At 45.5% G+C, this 21,432-nt stretch overlaps 1 protein-coding gene across 4 annotated transcripts in view; it reads right to left on the reverse strand.

Annotated features, from left to right (window-relative positions):
* The window catches only part of DPP6 (dipeptidyl peptidase like 6), a 1,751,424-nt gene that overhangs the window by 111,175 nt on the left and 1,618,817 nt on the right, over positions 1 to 21,432 (reverse strand). The window lies entirely within an intron of this gene.

Raw genomic sequence — 21,432 nt, forward strand, 5'->3', positions numbered from 1 at the left:
GGGGCGTGTTTCATTTAAATGAAGCGCGTCCCCGTGCCGAATGAACTGCGCATGTGTCGTCCCGAAATTTCCCGCCGTGCATTGCGCTAAATGACGTCGATAGGACGTCATTTTTGTAACTTAGACGTGAGTTACGTCCATCCCGATTCACGGACGACTTCCGCCAAAAAAAATAAAAATTCAAATGAAACGCGGGAACGACGGCCATACTTAACATGGCAAGTCTAACTATACGCCACGCGTACGTTCGTGGATCGTCAGAAATAGCTAATTTGCATACCCGAGGCGGAAAACAACGCAAACTCCACCCAGCGGACGCCGAAGTATTGCATCTACGATCCAAAGGCGTACGAAGCCGTACGCCTGTCGGGTCTAACCCAGATGCCGTTGTATCTTGGTTTGAGGATTCAAACTAAAGATATGACGCGGGAAATTTGAAAGTACGCCGGCGTATCAGTAGATACTCCGGCGTACTCCCTCTGTGGATCTGGCCCACACTTTGGGCTGAACATGGGTTGAACCCAAACCTAGTCTGTTCGCAGTTAGGCAAACAAACCGGCCATATTGGGCCAGGTTGCCACCCAAATCCCTTTCTGATGATACAAAATGACAGATCACAAGTTACTTTTTGTAAACAATGTCACTTGGAAGGGAATACATTTTACTGCTTTTTTTAAGCTTTTTTTTCACCTGGTGATCTGGCCATTAACACTCTTCCTGTATTAGGGTGCCTCCTCTCTAGGTGGAGAAGCAGCAGAGACACCTTTGGGCAGCAACATTGTCAGTCTGGGGAGAAGGGAGTGTTAGATAGACTAGCAGACTTAGATACACTAACAAACCAAAGCAGAACTGCAGCTAACACTTTATAGGTAGATAATACAATAGTTATTTTCCTTTTGGGATAAAGGTTTTACATGAATGAATAAAAGCTGATCATTGTAAGTACCCTGACAGCGTTTAATCGTTTATCCCAACCCTCTGACACCTTTGCTGGTCAGCTTGGTCAATTATAAGAAGCTGAAATACATTAGACTTACTGGCCGGATCAACAGGTCAAAACGTAAGAAAAGCCCAAAAATATTTAAAACGAATGCAGCCAACACACTCTAGCACTAGCAAGTTGCAATATAGTACATTAATACCACGGTAAGACACCGCCAAAGTAAGTTATTCAAGTATTTGTGTATTTATTTATTTATCTATGCTTATTGGTAATATATATATATATATATATATATATATATATATATATATATATATATATATATATATATATATTTTTCAAAATGGCACCAACGTATTTAAATTAGCCATGAAATGGAACAAAAAAAATATTATAAAAACCAGCTCTCATAGACTTCAATGGGGTTTGGCGCTAAGTTCTGTGTTTGCAAATTTCAGGTTTGTCGATATTCCAACAAAGCAAACTATTCCTGGGTTTACTCATCACTATGCAAAACTCATCCTACAGAGAAAACCAAACTTCTATCACAAATAAATCAATACATAAACAACTATTTCAATATATCCAGAGATACCAAGTGTCAGAAAAGCTCTGCCCATAGTGCAGATGAAGGCTCAAGGTGCATACAACTGCGCAGGCGCAGACCTGCAGGTGTGCAAAGACTTGCGCATATGCACACGTGCGCAACTGCTGCTAACACTGACGCAAAATGGACTATTTAGGTGCAGCAGTTCCATAGCTCTCCTTTTGTACCTGCATCTGCTCCTGTATCTGTGATTGACTCGGCTTGCCTTGACCATGCTTGAATGCCACTTGCCCTGACCTTGTTTTGTCTCTTGATTCTGCTTTGGCTCCTGCTCATTTGCCTTCTCTGGTGTTGCTGACCTCTGTCTGTATCCTGACTCTCTTGCCTGCTGCCCATGCTTGTATCTGACAGTCTGCTTCTGACCTGGCTCGCCTGACCATACATCCTGCTATCCATCTGCCCAGCTCTGCAGGATACTTACCTGGTCCTTGCTGGCCCTTCACCTGCCACATGCCGTCGGCCTCCTCTGAACCTGTGACCATCCATAGGCAGCCAAGCAACTGCCAGCCTGCTGTCTGCCAAATTTGGTTTCTACCGCTTCTGCTGCCACCACTGTACTGGCCATTTGACCCATTCCTGATGTAGCACCCTCGTAGATATGTGCGAGGATTAGATAGATAGATTTCGTGCTGGTTCACTGTGTTTACAGAGCTGTGCTTTTGATAGATAAATTTAGCTTGTTACACTGTAATCAATTTGGCTGCATTTGCTGGGTTGGTTAAATTTAGCCTTGCTCACTGTATTCACTGCAGCTGTGTGTGTGATTAGCTAGGTCTGCTCAGTGATTCCGCTGCTGCTGGGTTTGATTATTTCCTCTGCTATCCAGAAGGTTGGAGAACTCTCTGGAAGATAGGTATGAAACAATTCAAATAGCATTATGAATATTTATACGGCTCTGGACAATCCCAGGGAGCAGGGTCCTGAAGGCTGCTAGGAGTCTGTATAAATTCTCAGACACTGAGCTTGGGATCTTTTCCAGGAGAGGATTATTCCAGCTTGGAGGGCAACATTGTCATGTGTGTGCTGAGATGCTGAAGCTAGAGAGCTGACTGAGGGCAGGGATGAACTGGGACAGAAATTTTGCCCTGGACTTCATCCAGACTGGCCCACTTTGACAGGTCTCTCCCACAGCGGCCGGAGAACTCCCGCACCCCCCCCCCCCACGGCCACCCAAGCCTCCTCTCCCCCTTCACTAGCCACTAGCTGTTCTACTTTATTAGAGTAGAACGGCTGGTACTGGTACTCTTATATGCAGTACCAGTGGGGAAGATAGACACTATTTCACCAGGGGGAAAAAGAATCAGTTCGGTGCCCCCCTTATGGGACAAGATTAGGCAGAAGTGAGAAACTCCCAGGCCATAGCTGTTGAGTCAGCTGTCTGTCCCCTCCCCCCATGCTCCTCTGTCATCCCCCCTGCTTCTTTGTTCCCCCCAGGTGAGTGCTGCAGGGAGGGAGAGACAGAGGAGTGGAGGGGGGCAGCAGTCCGCTGTCACTGAAGCCGGCCCACTGAGCCACCGGCCCACCGGGAAACTCCCTGTGGTCCCAATGGCCAGTCCATCCCTGACTAAGGGACTGTCTACTGAAGATCTAGTCTGGTATTGCCGAAGTTGGCAACAAACTGTCTCTGGACATTCTGTGAGTACAGACTGCTGCCACCCCTCCTGTGATAGAGACTCAGTTGTGTGTTTGTCAAAAGGGAACATCGGCTGATGTTCTGAACACCTCAGTCTGTTCTCTGTGAAGGAACTCTGCTCTTAGTGCTCTAAAGAAGAAATTATGCTTTTAACTGCTTCTTTTACAAGCCACAGTTTGCTATATGCAAAGACTTTTGCTTCAGCTCTGCATTTAACTGTTTCCACTAAAAAGCCAAGTCCACAAATTGCTACAAGCAACAACTTCTGCTTCAGCTTTTCAGAAAGGAGTTTATGTGTTACTAAACGCAGGCCCTGCATTCATTACATCTCCCACAGTACACAGAACATGGAAATGCAATTATTTTAGTATATATAACCTGCTAAATACCTTTTCTCATCAGCAGTATATAGCAGTCTTGTGACTTCTATCAGTGTCCAGCCGAGCGCTGGTTAAAGTTTGTAGGAGGAGTTTTCATTCTCTTGTGATTGTCCTATGAGGCTGCATCACCCTCTGTTTGGACAGTACTGATTGGCCCTGTGCTAAGCACATGCACCCTACCAAGAAGAAAAAAAACACTCTAGCAATACACACCAAACTGAGCATGTGCAGAGTGTTTCCTAGGGCTCAGCAGATGAATTGGGGACAATGAAAGAAGGGGAGAACCAGAGAAGACAGGATCAAACAGCCTTTTTTTACAATGCCTAGTATTAACCCCTTAGGTTAGACAGTGGGTATAACAAGCATGCTTTACTACTTATACAGACTGATTTTACTGTTTTGGGTTTAATAACACTTTAATTGTCCTCAACCTGTACATAATTTCTGTTTTTGGAGTATCCCACTCACCCCATAAACCCTATCTAAGTTCTCTAAAAATAAAAACAACAAAGACAACACCCCCTAGACTTGGTATTAAAGCTGCAAATCACAATCTTGATTCAACCCCTCTTACGATCTTAATCCGGCATTTCCACAATTCGATGTAAACAGTGCAGAGCCGTTCTCTGCTCACTCACAGCTGTCAAAAAAAAGAGCCTCCAGCAAATGTTTATCAACATTGCTCAGAGATAACTATAAACATTGTAACATTTGGTTTGGTCTGTAAATTAGGTCAGTTTAGCCACTTAAAGACTAAGGGCCCTTTCACATGTATAAATCTTGTGAAGATCCGTACCTTTATCATCCGCTTGCTCAGCAGGGATCGCTCCATTGACCGCCCTGTCAGATCTCCGCTCTCCTCTATGGGGGGGGGGGGGGGGCTGGATGGACACAGACCCTCTGTCCATGTTCATTCGATGCGATCCGGAGACGGATGGAAAAATATAATTTTCCTCCGTCTGTAGAAACGGACCATAGTGGGGACTGATGGGATCGGATGTCCGCAATCCCATAGGGATACATGTATGTCCGTATTTTATACAAAAACGTATGGATGAAATACAGGTGTGAAAGGGCCCTAAGCCTTTATCTTCCGTCGGGCACAGCGTATCTAAGATACACTACCCCGCCGTAACTTTTTTTTTTCGAATCCTCGAAGAATTTGCGCCTTAAGTTACGGCGGTGTAGTGTATCTTTGGCGTCGTAAGGGCGCGGGATTCAAATTGATATGATGGGGGCGTGTTTTATGTAAATACGTTGTGACCCGACGTAAACAAAGTTTTTTTTAACTGCGCATGCACCGTCCATGGGTGTATCCCAGTGCGCATGCTCGAAATTAACCCGGAACAAGCCAGTGCTTCCGACAGTGACGTCATTCTACGCAAATCCCTATTCACGAACGATTTACACAAACAGCGTAAAAAATTAAAAATTGTACGCGGGAACGACGGCCATACTTAACATTGAGTACGCCTTATAACAGCAGCTTTAACTATACACCGGAAAAAGCCGAACGCAAACGACATAAAAAAAATGCGCCGGCCGGTCGTATGTTCGTGGATCGCCGTAACTAGCTAATTTGCATACTCGACGCGTAATTCGACGGAAACACCACCTAGCGGCCGCCGGAAAATTGCAGCTTAGATCCGACGGCGTACTAAGGCGTACGCCTGTCAGATCTAGCCGAGATGCCGTCGTATCTTGTTTTGAGGATACAAAACAAAGATACGACGCGCAAAATTTTAAATTACGTGGCGTATCAATAGTAATTTCTTTGTGGATCTGCCCCAGTATCTTTTGCTAGAACTTTACCTAGAACCCCTAAGCATTATATATCTAAAAGCAGCTGCTCCTATGTGAGTAAGCGCTACATTGACGATGCACCTGCTACTCACCTGTACGTTCGATTGAACACTGTGCAGGAACACATGCCTCGGCGTGCTCTCGTGGCCACTGTCTCATCCCCAGTGGTCCTTGAGCCGGGGCTGTAAGAGAGGCCTTCCTTTACACGTCAGGGTCTACTATAAGGTACGTGACACTAAGAAGTATTTGCAAAAAAATACATTTTTTTTCTCTTTTGATCTGTGTTCAGAAGCTGCCATGGCAAGCCCCGGGGATTTGCATTCTGCTTTTCACAGTTGGCTGTATGGAATCATATGGCATGGGTGATAGACAGGGAAGAGATAAACTTTTTTTTTGCCAGTATGCGATCAGTTTTTCGAGGATTATATAGGTGCAATTTAGTATAGAAAACACCATTTAGAGCTCCTGGTACTGATAATTTTGAGTCAGATAGCTGCTACATGCATTGCACTTATGATAAGTGCCTACAGGCTAGATATAAACAAAGTATTGTTTATAATCACATAGACCTTTGATGACAGTAATCGCAGAGCATGAAATGCAGGGGTAATGGACAGGGAGGAGATGTTGTGTTTTTTTTTTTTTTTTTAGCAATTTGTAAGTGCAGTATTAGTAGAAAACTTCATTTAGAGCTCCTGGTACTGATAATTTTTAGTCAAACAGATAGTTGCTCCCTGCATTGTACTCATGATAAGTGCTTTCAAGCTAAATGTAAACAAAGCATTGTTACCCGCATCGGCCTTTGATGACAGCTCTCACAGAGCGTGAAAAGAAAGGCAGAGGTAAGTGGTCATATTTGCAAAGTCGTTCTGTAGCCTCGCTACAATAAAAGAACTAATGCATTTTAAAAGTACAGCTTTCCTTTAATGTAGGTACATTTATGTAAATAGAAAAGGAACAAACAATTGACTAAGATCGACGACAGCATTATCTACAATGGGGAAGCACTTAGGACTAGCTGATGGCTTATTATAACAGTGCATGTGAAGGCAAGTCATCATATCTTGAGAGGATATGGAAGATGTGCAAGTAATTATTGTCAAAATGCAAATGGCTGAGGATGTCCAAGAACTCTGAAAGAAAATGAATAAGGAACAGGAAATTTGTAATGTAAATTAATCAGTCACAAATGCTTCAAACTAAATGACTGCACAAGCAATTAAAAGACATTTAAGCATCCAAAAACTGAAATAGCGTTGAAGCTTGAGGATCCATAATAAATAACTTTAATTGCGGTGTAACAGTGCTGCTTCTTTATTTGCCTTCCTTTCTAATTTGGTACGTCCGCTCTCAGGTCTGGACAAATCTCAGGAACAAGAAAGCCTCTGCACGAAAAGCCAAACTCCAAGCAAACAACCAAATATAGGGTTAAAATATATGTATGGGAGAAGTGAATTTCTCTTCCTATAAGTGAACTTATTCTCTAAGTTTCTGTTGTCTCCCTCAATTTGTAAGTAAAGTAGGAGTCAGGGCTCAAGTCCTGCGGGAACGCGTGGGAACGGAGTTCCTGCACTTTTTTCACAGCAGGAACGCAGTTCCCTTTGCAGGACTAGAGCAGCCGAGAGCAGTCGAGCCGCCCGAGCCAATCCTTCACTAAGCGGCGATGCCCAGCTCGAGTCACTGTCAGGGGAACTTGCTTCCTTCTAAATCCCACGATAACTCACGGCAGACCTCCGCAATGTCTCCTGGGAACAATAAAAAAAAATCTCCCAGGAGACATTGCGGCATCGAGGAAGTGACGGAATACTCGCACACTACCCGATGAATCCATATACAGGAAGCGGCCAGTAACATAAAGCTGAATATTCAGTCTAATGATGAAAAAACAGTGAGTTCATAATGGGTTAACAGACTAATCCCATATGCAGCACTCAAGCCACTCAGCTGGTGTCTCCTTCAGACTGCTTTTCATTAGACAACGACCCTATGATGCAATTCAGTCAGAAGCACTCCGATCGGAATATGTAAAAGAAAAAAGAGAGGACAAGCCTCATAGCACAACACTGTGATGACTAGAGGGATGTACAAGATACCACATCGACGGTGTACCAACTCACACATCCGCCGATAAACACAGGCTCAGAGTTAGAAAAGCTGCCGCTCAGTGCGATGGTCTCCTCACAAGGATGTATTCCCGTCACATAGGCTCCTCCCCCACGCGTTACACCACTCGTCACGTGGCTTAGTCATGGGTCTCCGGAATACTCGCACACTACCCGATGAATCCATATACAGGAAGCGGCCAGTAACATAAAGGATTACTAAGGTACAGTGGATCAGGAAAAAAAACATGCGGTTTAGTAATTATGCATATGAGCGTATCATTTTTTGTGAATCTTGGGTGGGAGTTCCCACACTTTTTTCTCCAGGACTTGACCCCTGGTAGGAGTCATATGTAAATCGGATGTTTATAACTGGGGGACTGCCTGCATGGCTACCATAACTTATCCTTTCAAAAACGAAACAAAATGTTTGGGTTAGAATGGGCCTTTAAGTTCACCTTTTTCACCATCTCCCCTACGTAACCATATAGCATTAATGTACTTATTTTGCAAAAATAAAACAGCTTTCCATTAATTCTACACAGGCTTACCTCACTCTCTTCATAGCTGTTTAAACACACTGCTTGATTACTTCTGCTTTACTTCCTGGTCAGACTTTAGGTCATGACACAGGAAGGAGTTGACCAGCTTATCTCATTAGCACACACCCTGCATCATCCATCCTCAGCTGGTCAACTCGTTCCTGTGTCATGACCTAAAGTCTGACCAGGAAGTAAGGCAGAAGTAATCGAGCAGTGTGTTTAGACAGTGAGGTAAGCCGGTAGCTGGTGTAGAATTAAAGGGGTTGTAAAGGTAAAAAAAAAATCCCCAAAATAGCTTCCTTTACCTTAGTGCAGTCCTCCTTCACTTACCTCATCCTACGATTTTGCTTTTAAATGTCCTTATTTCTTCTGAGAAATCCTCACTTCCTGTTCTTCTGTCTGTAACTCCACACAGTAATGCAAGGCTTTCTCCCTGGTCTGGAGTGTCATGCTCGCCCCCTCCCTTGAGGGGGGGGGCGAGCAGGAGAGTCAGGACACCCACTAACACACAGCTCCTTTCTCTATCTGCAACGTAGAGAGTTTCCTGACTCTCCTGCTCGCCCCCTCAAGGGAGGGGGCGAGCATGACACTCCACACCAGGGAGAAAGCCTCCCATTACTGTGTGGAGTTACAGACAGAAGAACAGGAAGTGAGGATTTCTCAGAAGAAATAAGAACATTTAAAAGCAAAATGGAAGGATGAGGTAAGTGAAGGAGGACTGCACTAAGGTAAAGGAAGCTATTTAGATTTTTTTTTTTTTTACCTTTAATGGAACAACACCTTTAATGGAAAGCTGTTTTATTTTTGCAGAAGAATTAGAAGTAGAAGAAGCTGAAATTTAGAAAAAGAAAAGGTGAACAAAGGTGAACTTAGCCTTTAAGAATATGTCGCCATATTTATACAAGCCTTTAAAATAGCTGTATATAAAGTTATTTTTTAAACATCAATGTATCTATATTTGCATTACTTGGAGGATAATGCAATTGTGTTCCTCGTATAGTTACAAAATGACAGAAACATATAGAACGCCATTGTTACTTCTACCAAGGCAAAGAAACATTATTTGTTGCTTTCCAAGATAACAGAAAGATACAGCTAAGGCTGTGTACTCCCTAGATAATGGCACCGTTCACCTCTACAAGGGGAACTCTGCGGGCACTACACCCACACGGCACATTGGCTTTGAGTTAGAAGCACAAATGATTGTTTTCTACCTGGATCACATCTCTGAACACACTGACATTGCCGAGTTCACCAAAGGAATCAAACCTAACGTTTCCAGTGTTTGTGATGCATTCAGGAAACAAAAAACTGCCAATATGATCTGAAATAGCTCAAAGCCTACCTGCACATGGGATTCACAAAGCCAAATGCCCTCACTCTATTTAATCTTTACAGCTTAATATTCCAGAAACAGGTTCAATGGGAAAACTGTAAAATCAAAAGATGCCTGTAAAACAGGGGTATAACGTTGGAAGGTATACAGTAGATGTGCTTTGCATGGAGCAGAGAGCCAGTGGGCAAAGAATATCCGTGCAATCTGTAAATAGGAATAATCTTCAAAAGGGTAACTATACTAAATGCATTGGTGGATAGAGGCTGCCTTGAAAACAATAAAAAGTGTGGTTTTGTAACTTAAAGTGGTAGCAAAGGGCCAGATTCACAAAAGAGATACGACGGCGTATCTACTGATACGCCGTCGTATTTCTGTTTCTAACTATGCGGCTGATATATAGAATCAGTTACGCATAGCTAGTCCTAAGATCCGACAGGTGTAATGGACTTACACTGTCGGATCTTAGGATGCAGTACCGCGGCCGCTGCTGGGGGCATTTCTCGTCGTAATCCAGCGTCGGGTATGCAAATTAGCACTTACGGAGATCCACAAAGCTTTTTCCCTTCGTTAAGTCGCCGTAAGTGTTAGTTTGCCGTCACAAAGATAGGGTACCTTTTACAAAGTGTAAAGTTAGTACACCATGTAAAAGTGTACCCGTCTTTCCCGCGTCGCTGTCAATTTTTTTTTTAAATTGTTTTTTTCCCCGCCGCATCTCTTTTTTACCCGTCGCGATTCACAAAACTCGGCACAACGTAACTTCGCGCAAAGCACGTCTGGAAAATAGCGTCGGGAGCATGCGCAGAACGTCCGGCGTGGGAGCGTGCCTAATTTAAATGGGACTCGCCCCATTCAAATCGGCCCGCCTTGCGCCGGACGGATCTAAGTTACACCGCTGCAAATTTCCAGGTAAGTGCTTTGTGGATCGGGCACTAACTTGTGTAATTTGCGGCGGTGTAACTTAAATCAGAAAAGTTACGTTGCGCCCGCTGGCTGTGAATCTGGCCCAAAGTACCTACAAGTAATGCCTTGTACACACGATCGGAATTTCCAATGGAAAAAGTCAAACGGAATTTTTCCGACGGCACCGTGCCATGGCCTCTGCTCTCGTATGCATGCGCATAAATAACATCATCACAACCCCAGCCATTCAAAGGGCCAGAGTCCACAAACCTAGAAGGAAGAATGGGTGAAGATAGAAGCCCTTATAGCGGTAAAAGGAGGACTTCCTTTGAAAGGTAAGTACTAGCACCATATGGCATACATTTATGCTTTAACAACAGTTGCATATTTTGACTTGACCACATTAGATACTCACCCGTGCTGCTTCCATCATAACAGCCCAACTATTCCCACAATCTGATGAGATGTGGAGGAGTCTGTCGAAGGTTAGCCATAGACAGATCAAATTTAAGCTGAAATTCAAGGCCCTCCAAGTACCACCTGGCTGGACAAAAGTCGATTGGAAAAAAAAAAACAGACTAAGCCGGGTAAAAAATCATTGGCCAAAAAGTGACTGCAGTCACTGTTTGGCAGTGCCACTGTGTTCAGGCAGCTGTAGGTGCCAAAGTTGCTGAATTTAGTAGCGGACAGTGGAGATTCCTTCATCCATGCTGTATAGAAAGTATGGGGGGAATAAACTGTGAAAGCACATTTATTTACCCGATCCTCGGATCCCTCGGCAGCTGCTGCTCTCCTCTCCTCCCCTATCCTCTGAAAGTGGACTGTCCTTTAAAATCCTCAGGTCCAGTGCAGCGACTGTTTTTACAGCCTGCAGGAGCCAAAGATCAGGTAAGTATACCTGCTTCTGAAGCCCTCTAGCTTTAAATAAGCACAAGGGAGCTGTTTTCTTTCCCTAGAGTTCAGCTTTAAGAATAGCTAAGGTTCCGTTCACATGTAGGTGTCCCAGATCGCGGGCAGAATCACTGTGATTCTGGCCCTGATCCCGAATTACAGCAAATCATAGGACACCCTTGTGATCCCCGTCACTTCTAATGTCACCCCAATAGCGGCACAATTTTGCCGCGATTGTTGCCCAACGAATCGCAGTAAAATCACGTAAACAAAATCCTGGGATGCCTGCTGCCCAAAAGAAGTCCTTGTATAGTTAATAATGGCCTGTCTGAGGGAACCCATGCCTCTTGCTTCCAGCTTGCAGACATAAGCTACCAACGTGGCATGTTTGTCACACAATCTAATGGAATTGTTGTTGAGGTCACAAAACATATTTTTAAAACAAACTTGAGCCTCTCCCATGCAGGGCACATCCACAGTTTTTATTTAATGCCCTCACCTCATTGGAACATCATTTAATGGGTCAATCCCCAAACAGAGAGAGGATAGGTCATATGCACCTCAATACCCAGTATGCCCAGTGTATGGATGAAGCAATGTGGGAGCAAAGGAAAGATGATTATGTGTTTCCAGGGAGGAGGGCATTAAGCAAACCTGCTGTGCCCTAACCCAATAAAGATGTTTTCTACATGGCCCATAGGTGCCTGATACTGACTGTTGCAATAACACAGTTATTCAGGGGACGGTTCAAGGGCCAGTTCACACGAGAGTGCGTGTGGTCCAGTTTTGACAGACCATTCACTTGAATGGACTGCAAAATGCACTGAAAAATGAAAAAGGTAGAGCAAGCATTACCTTTTTACGTTCAATAAAAGTTTTATTAGAATTTTTGACAGACATCAAAGAAAGCGGGCACCGGTCCTCCCACATCGGGCGGGCCGGACTACCCTGAAGTAGACAGACACTTTCCACGGTATTAAACATAACATAACATGAATCCCCTCGCAAGACCTGAGAGATAATTACACATATATCCCTGTCGAGTATTCCTATGTATACTGCTGTCATCTACTCCCGCCCGGGCGCCCCACTGGGAGCCTGCTGCGCCCTAGGCCAGGAGAAAGCAAAAGGATAACTTATACACTTCAGGGGTACCATCTTGTGAAAGGCAGCGGGAGGACCCTGTCTCTGAATCCGCAAGGTGAAAGCCAAGGGGGCTAAACTAAAACAACACAAAAATAAACAATGGCCTTGGCCCAACCTAGCCTGTTGGTGAAAGGTCGAATGATCAGGAAGACAGGTAAAGAGGTAAAGAGTCAGTTAGAGAGAACGGAGAAGGGAGTAGAGAGAGAAAGGGGGAAGGGTAGGAAAGATGAGGATGGAGGGATAATGGGGAGGAGGGGGGGGTGTGTGCGGTGTGCCCGATCACTCCGGGCTCTGGACCCTTTTCGCTTTTGTAGATCCTCTTGGGTCTATCATGGTGGAGGAGAGCTCGAGTCAGGTGAAAGTAGTGTTTTAAACGCATCTGAGGAAGAGTAGTGCCTCCATATTCCCCATGTGAAGGAGAACTTGGCGTGCGTTTCTAGGGCCTTAGCTTGGAGTTCTTCCATCAACATGACTCCGTTCATTTCATTAACCCATTCTGCTAGGGACGGGGGTAGGGGGGATTTCCAGTGTCTGGAGATCAATTGCCGAGAAGTACTGAGACAGAATCTAAGGAGAGTGTGTTTCTGAAATTTAAAGGTCCCCGGAAGGATGGACAGCAGGGCAACTGTAGGGGAGGGAGAGAGGGGTTTATCATACATGTTTGAGTAGATCTGAAATATCTGGGTCCAAAATGGACGGATAATTTCACAGTCCCACCAGATATGGATATACGTACCGGTAGCCGAGTTGCATCTCCAGCATGAGTCAGACGCAGAGGGAAACATGATCCTGAGGGTAGACGGTACTCTGTACCATCGTGATATGACTTTGTAGTTCTTTTCTCGAACGTAACTCGAGATGGAGGATTTATGTGTGTAGTAAAAGGCTTTTTGCCAGGCTGCCTCACTGATGTCTGTCCCCAGCTCCCTCGACCAAGCTGCGGTGAATTTGGGAAGAGAAGTACCCATATGCTCTAGGATCATTTTATATAATAGGGAGAGGGTATGACGTGGGGTTTCTGGGAGTAAGCATAGTTGTTCAAATTCCGTCGGGGGCCTATGTATCTGTCTCGAGTCATAAAGTTGCCTACAATAAGTAGTCAAATGTATACGCGTGAGCCAGGTCACCCTCGGTAGGGAGGAGGACTCGTCAGCTACGAAAGAGCCCGTGCCTGCATCGACAAATTGTCGGGCGGTGGGCCACTGGTCCCTCCTGTATCCATTGAACGCGTGGGCAAGCTTGCCTTCTGGGAGTGTTGGGTTGTCGAACATGGGGGTCAGTGGGCTTGTTTCAGTGGTCAGGGCGAAGGTCGCCCTCCGTCGGTACCATACCACCAGAGCGTCCCTGGTCAAGGGTGACAGACCTGCGAGAGCTTTGTGTGTTCCTTCATGGCCCCAAAGGAGGGCCCGAAGGTCTATGGGAGACAGATCTTGTTCGGTCAAGGTGGCTACTTTGTTCAGTGGCCGTGGGAACCACTCCAAGATCCTCGAACAGACCACTGCTGCGTGATACCGCTCGAAGTCTGGAAGACCTGCCCCTCCTCTAGTGATGGGAGAGCAGAGTAGCTTGTGTTTCAGTCTCGGGCGACTGTCCCTCCATACAAATCGTATTGACATTGATCGCAGCGCCCGAAAGAACGTAGAGGGGAGGGCTATCGGTAAAGCTTGGAACATGTATAGCAACTTGGGCAGAATGTCCATTTTCAGAGTATTCATACGCCCGAACCAGGACACCGGGAGATTCAGGCGATCCTCAGTGAGGCGTTTGAGTCTATGCAGGAGAGGGCCATGGTTAAGGGAGTATATTTCCGAGAGGTCAGCTGGTATCTCCGTCCCCAGATAGGTGACAGATTTAGTTCTTCATTGGAAAGAGAAATTGGATTTCAGGGCCGCCAGGACGGGTTGCGATAGTGAGAGATTCAGAGCTTCTGTCTTGGATAAGTTAAGTTTATAATTACTCAGGGCACCAAACCTATAGATCTCAGCCAGAATAGAGGGAATGGTGATATGTGGATGAGTGACGTATAGCAAGAGATCATCTGCATAAAGGGAGAGCTTGCAATGAGATGAGGGGGTTGGTATGCCCCGTATGCTAGGGTTTGCCCTTAGTGCTTGTGCCAGGTGCTCTATAACAAGAGCGAAAAGGAGGGGGGATAGGGGACACCCCTGCCTGGTGCCGTTGTTTATCGCAAACTGTTCCGAGACGACGCCATTAACCAACACCGACGCAGTAGGGTTGCTATATAGGGACATGATACGTGCCAACATCTTGGGGCCCAGGCCTATTTGGGTAAGGGTGGCTCTTAGGAAGGGCCAGCTGACCCTATTGAAGGCCTTTTCGGCGTCACACGAAAGAAGACAGGTCGGGATGTGGTGGCGTTTCGCATATGCTATAAGGTGGATTGTTTTGGTGGTGTTGTCACGAGCCTCCCGGCCCGGGACAAACCCCACCTGGTCGCCGTGTATAATTTTAGGGAGTAGGGGGGAGAGGCGCTCCGATAGAATTTTGGTGAATAATTTCAGGTCAATATTTAGCAAAGATATTGGCCTGTAGTTGGGGCAAAGTGACTGGTCCTTTCCAGGTTTTGGGATGACAACTATCTGGGCGTGTAAAAGGCCCGGGGATGGACATAGTGTTTCATCAATAGCATTGAAGGCCTTCACGAGCAATGGGGATAGCTGGGGTGCGAAAAATTTATAAAACCGGGGGGTGAACCCATCAGGGCCGGGACTCTTACCATTCTTCAATTTCTTAATGGCCAGGAGAAAGTCTGCTTCCGTCAGAGGCGTCTCAAGCTCCTCTACTTCCGCAGTCGGAATAGGTGGGAGGGCAGTGTCCTGTACATAAGAGGAGACAGCCTCCGGGGAGTTGGATCCTTTGGTCGGGGATTCTGTCATCTGTGATGGGAGATTATATAGGCCCGAATAGAAACGTCGGAATTCTTCCGCGATCGCCGAGTTACTGTTTCCCCTTTCTTTCCGTTGGTTAAAGCAACGAAGGGAATGTGCTTCCTTGCCTGCCGTGGTTGTAGCGTGTTTGCCAAGAGCCTACCACAGTTGTTAGCTTGGGCATAATGTGTAAACCGCCCCTTATCCCTGGCCACTAATGCTCTGTCCGCAAAAATTTGTAAAAGGTCCCGCCGGGCGTTTGCCAAGTCTACTAATTTAGAGGGTTCCGGGGAGCGGCAAGCATTACCTTTTTAAATCGCACTGCACCAAACCCCATGGTACCCCAGTCCATGCAATTTGGTGGCTGCAAACCCACTTGTTAATTTGCAAAGACGCTCCATCCTGATCTGCAGCACCTCCAGCCCCCTGCTCTGCTGTGAGGATGAGAGTGGCGGCCAAGCGGGAGACCAGGGAGAGGACACCCAGCTGCTAAGTGGCACAGCATGTTTCGGACCACAATTCACATTTAGTAATCCCTGCACTAAATAAACTAAAGCGAAACCCCAGCTAACACTTTTTAAGCAATTACGGTCAACCTGCCAGTGTTGAATGATTTGTTTCATCCCTGTAACTGCTACATCTTCAAGAGAGCTTGTTCTTTTGAAAAACAACAGATTTGCTGGCCAGATCACCAGATGAAAATAGAAGAAAGAAAGCCTAAAAAAGAAAAGTTAGTAAGACCTCATCTGGAATATGCAGTTCAGTTTTTGGCACCAGTTCTCAAGAAGGATATCAGGGAACTGGAGAAAGTGCAGTGAAGGGCAATCAAACTGATAAGAGGCATGGAGGAGCTCAGCTATGAGCAAAGATTAGAGGAACTGATTGTATTCTCTCTTGAGAAGAAGAGATTAAGGGGGGATATGATAAACATGTACAAATATATAAGGGGTCCATATAGTGAACTTGGTGTTTAGTTATTCACTTTACGGTCAACACAAAAGACAAGGAGGAAAAAAGATTTCACCTCCAAATACGGAAAGGTTTCTTCACAGTAAGAGCTGTGAAAATGTGGAATAGAATCCCTCCAGAGGTGGTTCTGGCAAGCTTAGTAAATTATACAAAGATCCATGTCCTTCTCTCTGTAACCGCTGATCGCGGGTGCCTAGCAGGCATCATGGCCGCCAGGCACGCGCATCGGCATCTCAGTGATGCGGCGGGCGCGCGCCCCCCAGTGGCCAGGAGGAGCCGATTACGTAAAAAGACGGCGTTCCAGAGAAGTAGAGCCACCCTGAGGCCGTACAAAGTCGTACAGCCGTTGGGAAGTGGTTAAAACGGCTTAAAATTTATTTTAAAGGCATAACAGGCTACTCACATTAGCCCAATGGATAAACGGCAGAATAAAAATTACACACAGCGTGTGTTTAACCACTTCCAGACCTGCGCACGACGATGTACGTCCTATTTTTAAAGATGGATATCTCGGTAACGGCAGCAGCTGCTGTCACAACCGAGGTATCCATCTTTAGTGTGCGCGGTCTGGAATCCGATAATGGCGGTCTCCGCGGCGGATTCACCGCGAGATCGCCGTTATCGGTGGCGGGAGAGGGGCCCCCCCCTCCCGCCGCTCTCCCGCGCCTTCCGCCGCTTACCGGAGCCGTCGGTAGCGGCGGAGGCGATCGGATGCTGTCGGCTGGTGAGCGGGGACGAGACTGAAGGAAAAATCTCCTTCGCCCGTCCCCATAGCTCGGCTGGGCGGAAGTGACGTCAAAACGTCAGTCCCGCCCAGCCTCTTAAAGAGACCTGTCATGCTTTTTTCTATTACAAGGGATGTTTACATTCCTTGTAATAGGAATAAAAGTGATCAAATTTTTTTTTTTTTTTTTCAGTGTAAAAAATAATAAAAAAAAAAAAAAAAAATAAGAAAACAAAAAAAAAATTTTTTTAAAGCGCCCCGTCCCGACGAGCTCGCGCGCAGAAGCGAACTCATACGCGAGTAGCGCCCGCATATGAAAACGGTGTTCAAATCACACAAGTGAGGTATCGCCGCGATCGTTAGAGCGAGAGCAATAATTATAGCCCTAGAGCTACTCTGTAGCTCAAAAAATGCAATCTCTAGAATTTTTTAAACATCGCCTATCGAGATTTTTAAGGGTAAAAGTTTGACGCCATGCCACGAGCGGGCGCAATTTTTAAGCGTGACATGTTGGGCATCATTTTAATCGGCGTAACATTATCTTTCAAAATATATAAAAAAATTGGGCCAAATTTATTGTTGTCTTATTTTTTAATTCAAAAAAGTGAATTTTTTCCAAAAAAAGTGCGCTTGTAAGACCGCTGCGCAAATACGGTGTGACAAAAAGTATTGGAATGACCACTATTTTATTCTCTAGGGTGTTAGAAAAAAAATATATATAATGTTTGGGGGTTTTAAGTAATTTTCTAGCAGAAAAAACTGTTTTAGTCTTGCAAACACCGAATCTGAAAAACACCTAAGGTCTGGAAGTGGTTAATCAGAGATGGCAGCAAGCGACTTCAGGCTCCTTCTCCCTACGCGTTACGTTGTAACTTATGAGCATGTGACTGCCGTGACAGCCAATCACATGATCGGAAAGCTCCCAATCGCTGCGATTGGGAGCTTTCCGATCATGTGATTGTCTGTCACGGCAGTCACATGATTTCCGTTAGCCTCCGGTAACTGTGCCAGGAGTGCACAGGGAGCGCGCTCTCGGCACAGCTATATGCATGCACTTACGCACTGCCAGGCATTCAGGAAGAGGGGCTGCTACCTCCTGAATGCCTGTTTGTTTTCCACTGAACAGGGATTTTGAATGGGAATATAGTGTTAAGATCAAAAGCCAAGCATTTGCCCATTTTTACCACCCCACCCCCCAGCATTCTGTGTACACTTAGCATTGGTTAATATGAAAGCAATAACAAGTTAGTATTTGTTAGAAAAGCCTGCTGCTGCCCACAAAGACTTGAGAACACAGAGAACATGTTCTAAAATCCCAGCCAACATATTGTACTCAACACAAAGACTACATGATCCAAATGTGTGTGACTCATTGTTAAGCCACTATTATGAGTCTATTGGTCATAATTATGAAAAGAAGATCTTTCTGTTACTACCACTGTTGTTGAGAAATCAGTGTATGGGAATTACAGAGGTCAATGCTATATCTAACTGCACCGTGATCTGTGTATAACAAGTAGGCTTATTGAATCTTTGCTGTATTTCTAGACTATTCCATCATCTTAGGGTAGACATGCGGTTTCCCGAGTACAGAGGATAATGACCTGCTGAAGGTGCAGCCAGATAACTACAGCAGGAAGAATTTAATTAAACAAAATCACTCTTTGGGTACTGAACTGATTTCATGATTAGCATGTTGTGTGCTAGTTCTTCTAATAATAGTCAGAAATCCAATACACAACTGTCATCCTTTCAATGGAGTGCATGGAGTAATGAGCACCAAACCCACCAGGGGGCAGTCTTTCCTTTTTATTTCCCTTTTCTTTAATTTCCTTTCCAAATTACATTTCAATAAAACTCTCCCTTCCATCTTATTTTCTCTGTTCACAACTTTTGTATTAATGAAAAAGCCTTAAGTGCTTCTCTCATGTTTTACATGTCATTACTCACTTATCAGCATGGGTTAGGGTTAGATCTTCAGCGTCTAGGTGATGTCAAAAGGTAGAATTTTCCATCCTGAGGTAATGTAATCAGTCATCTTAATGGTAATTAGAGTTCAAGTGAGAAGTTAGAAGGCCCCTGGGGCTCCCAGTCCTATGACCTGCCATCTTAAAGGGCAACTCAGGCACAAGCTTTTTATCTAGTGTTTAAAGCTGTAATGTCACTTACACACAATCGGAAATTCCGAAAAGAAAACCGTGGATTTTATCCCGACGGAATGTTGGCTCAAACTTGTGTTGCATACACACGATCACACAAAATTCATGAACGCGGTGACGTACAACACTACGATGAGCCGAGGAAAACGAAGTTCAATGCTTCAGAGCATACGTCGACTTGATTCCAAGCATGCGTGTTTTTTTGTGCATCGGAATTGTATACAGATGATCAAAATTTCCGGCAAGAACTTTTCGTGTCTGAAAAATTGAGAACCAGCTCTCAAATTTTTGCTGTCGGAAATTCCAACAGAAAAAGTCTGATGGAGCCTACACACGGTCAGAATTTCCAACCAAAAGTTCACATCAAACTTTTCTTGTCGGAAATTCCGAACTGTGTGTACGCAGTGGCGTCACTAGGGTTGGTGTAACCCGGTGCGGTAAAACATGGTGTCACCCCCCCTCTGTCTAGGCTGCCCAGCACCAAGCAGGCAGCGCACGGGCAGGGGGCGCACCCCAAACCAGCCCCTGTAAATGATAGTATAGGGCAGTATAGTGGCAGGTTAGGGTAGTATAGAGTGGTATAGTGGCAGGTTGGTGTAGTGGGGTGGTATAGGACAGGTTAAGGTGGTATAGGGCATGTTGGGGTGATATAGGGTAGTTTGGGGTGGTATAGGACAAGTTAGGGTTTCATAGGGCAGGTTAGGGTGGTATAGGGCAAGTTAGGGTGGTACAGGGCAGGTTGGGGTGGTATAGTGCAAGTTAGGATGTGATAGGGCAAGTTGGGATGGCATGGGAAAGGTTGGGGTGGTACAGGGCAAGTTAGGGTGGCATTGGGTAGGTTGGGGTGTATAGGGCAAGTTATGGTGGCATAGGGCAGATTGGGGTGGTACAGGGCAAGTTAGGGTGGCACAGGGCAAGTTGGGGTGGCATGGGAAAGTTTGGGGTGGTACAGGGCAGGCTGGGGTGATACAGGGCAGTCTGGGGTGGCACAGGGCAGGCTGGGGTGGTACAGGGCTGTTTGGGTGGTACAGGGCAGGCTGGGGTGGCACAGAGCAGGCTGGGGTGGTACAGGGCAGGCTGGGATTGCACAGGGCAGGCTGGGCATGTCAGCTAAAAAAAAAAAAAAAGCAGGATGTGTCACCCCTCTAGCGGGTGTCACCCGGTGCGGACTGCACCCCCTAGCAACGCCTCTGTGTGTACGCGGCATTAGAACCTTGTTTAGGTTTTGTATTGCTGTTTCTATCTGAGTTTATTCACTCCCAGTTTGTGCATGTGGGTAAACCGGAAGCCGACACAGAACACGGAACTCGTTTGTTTATCATTTACCTGTAAGCATTTTTTATTACTATTACATTTTTCATTAAGTACTTTACTATGGGACATTTTTTCTTTATATTCTGAGCAACACCAAGGGACGCATTTAAGCCATAACCTACAGTACCGGATACCAGCTGGGGAACATTCCATGGGAAGTATTCCAGGAGACAACCAGACAGATACAGACTATCTAGAAAGGCAGAGACCCATATGTAAGAAGGTAAGCGCTCTGTGAGCCCAGTATTCAGAAGAACATCATAGAAGATTGTTGGAAGAATATGCACTTCACTTATGAAGATCACTGCTTTCATTGATGGGACATGTATTTATTGCACATTGTCACTTTAGGTTGCTTTTGTCCTATTTTCAGTGTTTGTATATTTACTAATGCGCTGATCATTTTACATTCAATCCCAGTTTGTGTCCTGGTTACCACTGTAAGTGGAACAGTAAGGGAACTTTATGTCTGTAAGGCCCCATACACACGAGAGAATTTATCCGCGGATACGGTCCAGCGGACCGTTTCCACGGATAAATCCTCTCAAAGATTTCCGCAGATTTCTATGCGATGGAGTGTACTCACCATCGCATTGAAATCCGCGCGGAAATCCTCTGGCGATGACGCGTCGCACCGTCGCCGCGATTATGACGCGGCGACGGGCGCGACGCTGTCATATAAGGAATTCCACGCATGCGTCAAATCATTACGACGCGTGCGGGGAATCCCTTTGGACGGATGGATCCGGTGAGTCTGTACAGACGAGCGGATCCATCCGTTGGGATGGATTCCAGCAGATGGATTTGTTCTGCATGTCAGCGAATATCCGATCTGCTGGAATCCATCCCAGGGGAGATTTATCCGCGGATAAATATCCGCTGGCGTGTACACACCATAGGATCTATCCGCTGAAACCCATTTGATGGGATTTATCTGCGGATAGATTCTATGGTGTGTATGGGGCCTAACCGGATGAGAAGATGAAGGGAAATTTTCCAACAAGAGCACCTGTTTAAGTGACAGCTGTAAAATGTGAACTTTCCACTAATTTTGAAGACATTTTCCCTCATTGTGTCTCCAAGATAGGAAATAAA

This window comes from Rana temporaria, chromosome 5 (genome assembly GCF_905171775.1).
Source record: "Rana temporaria chromosome 5, aRanTem1.1, whole genome shotgun sequence".
In the NCBI taxonomy this organism is placed as follows: Eukaryota; Metazoa; Chordata; class Amphibia; order Anura; family Ranidae; genus Rana; species Rana temporaria.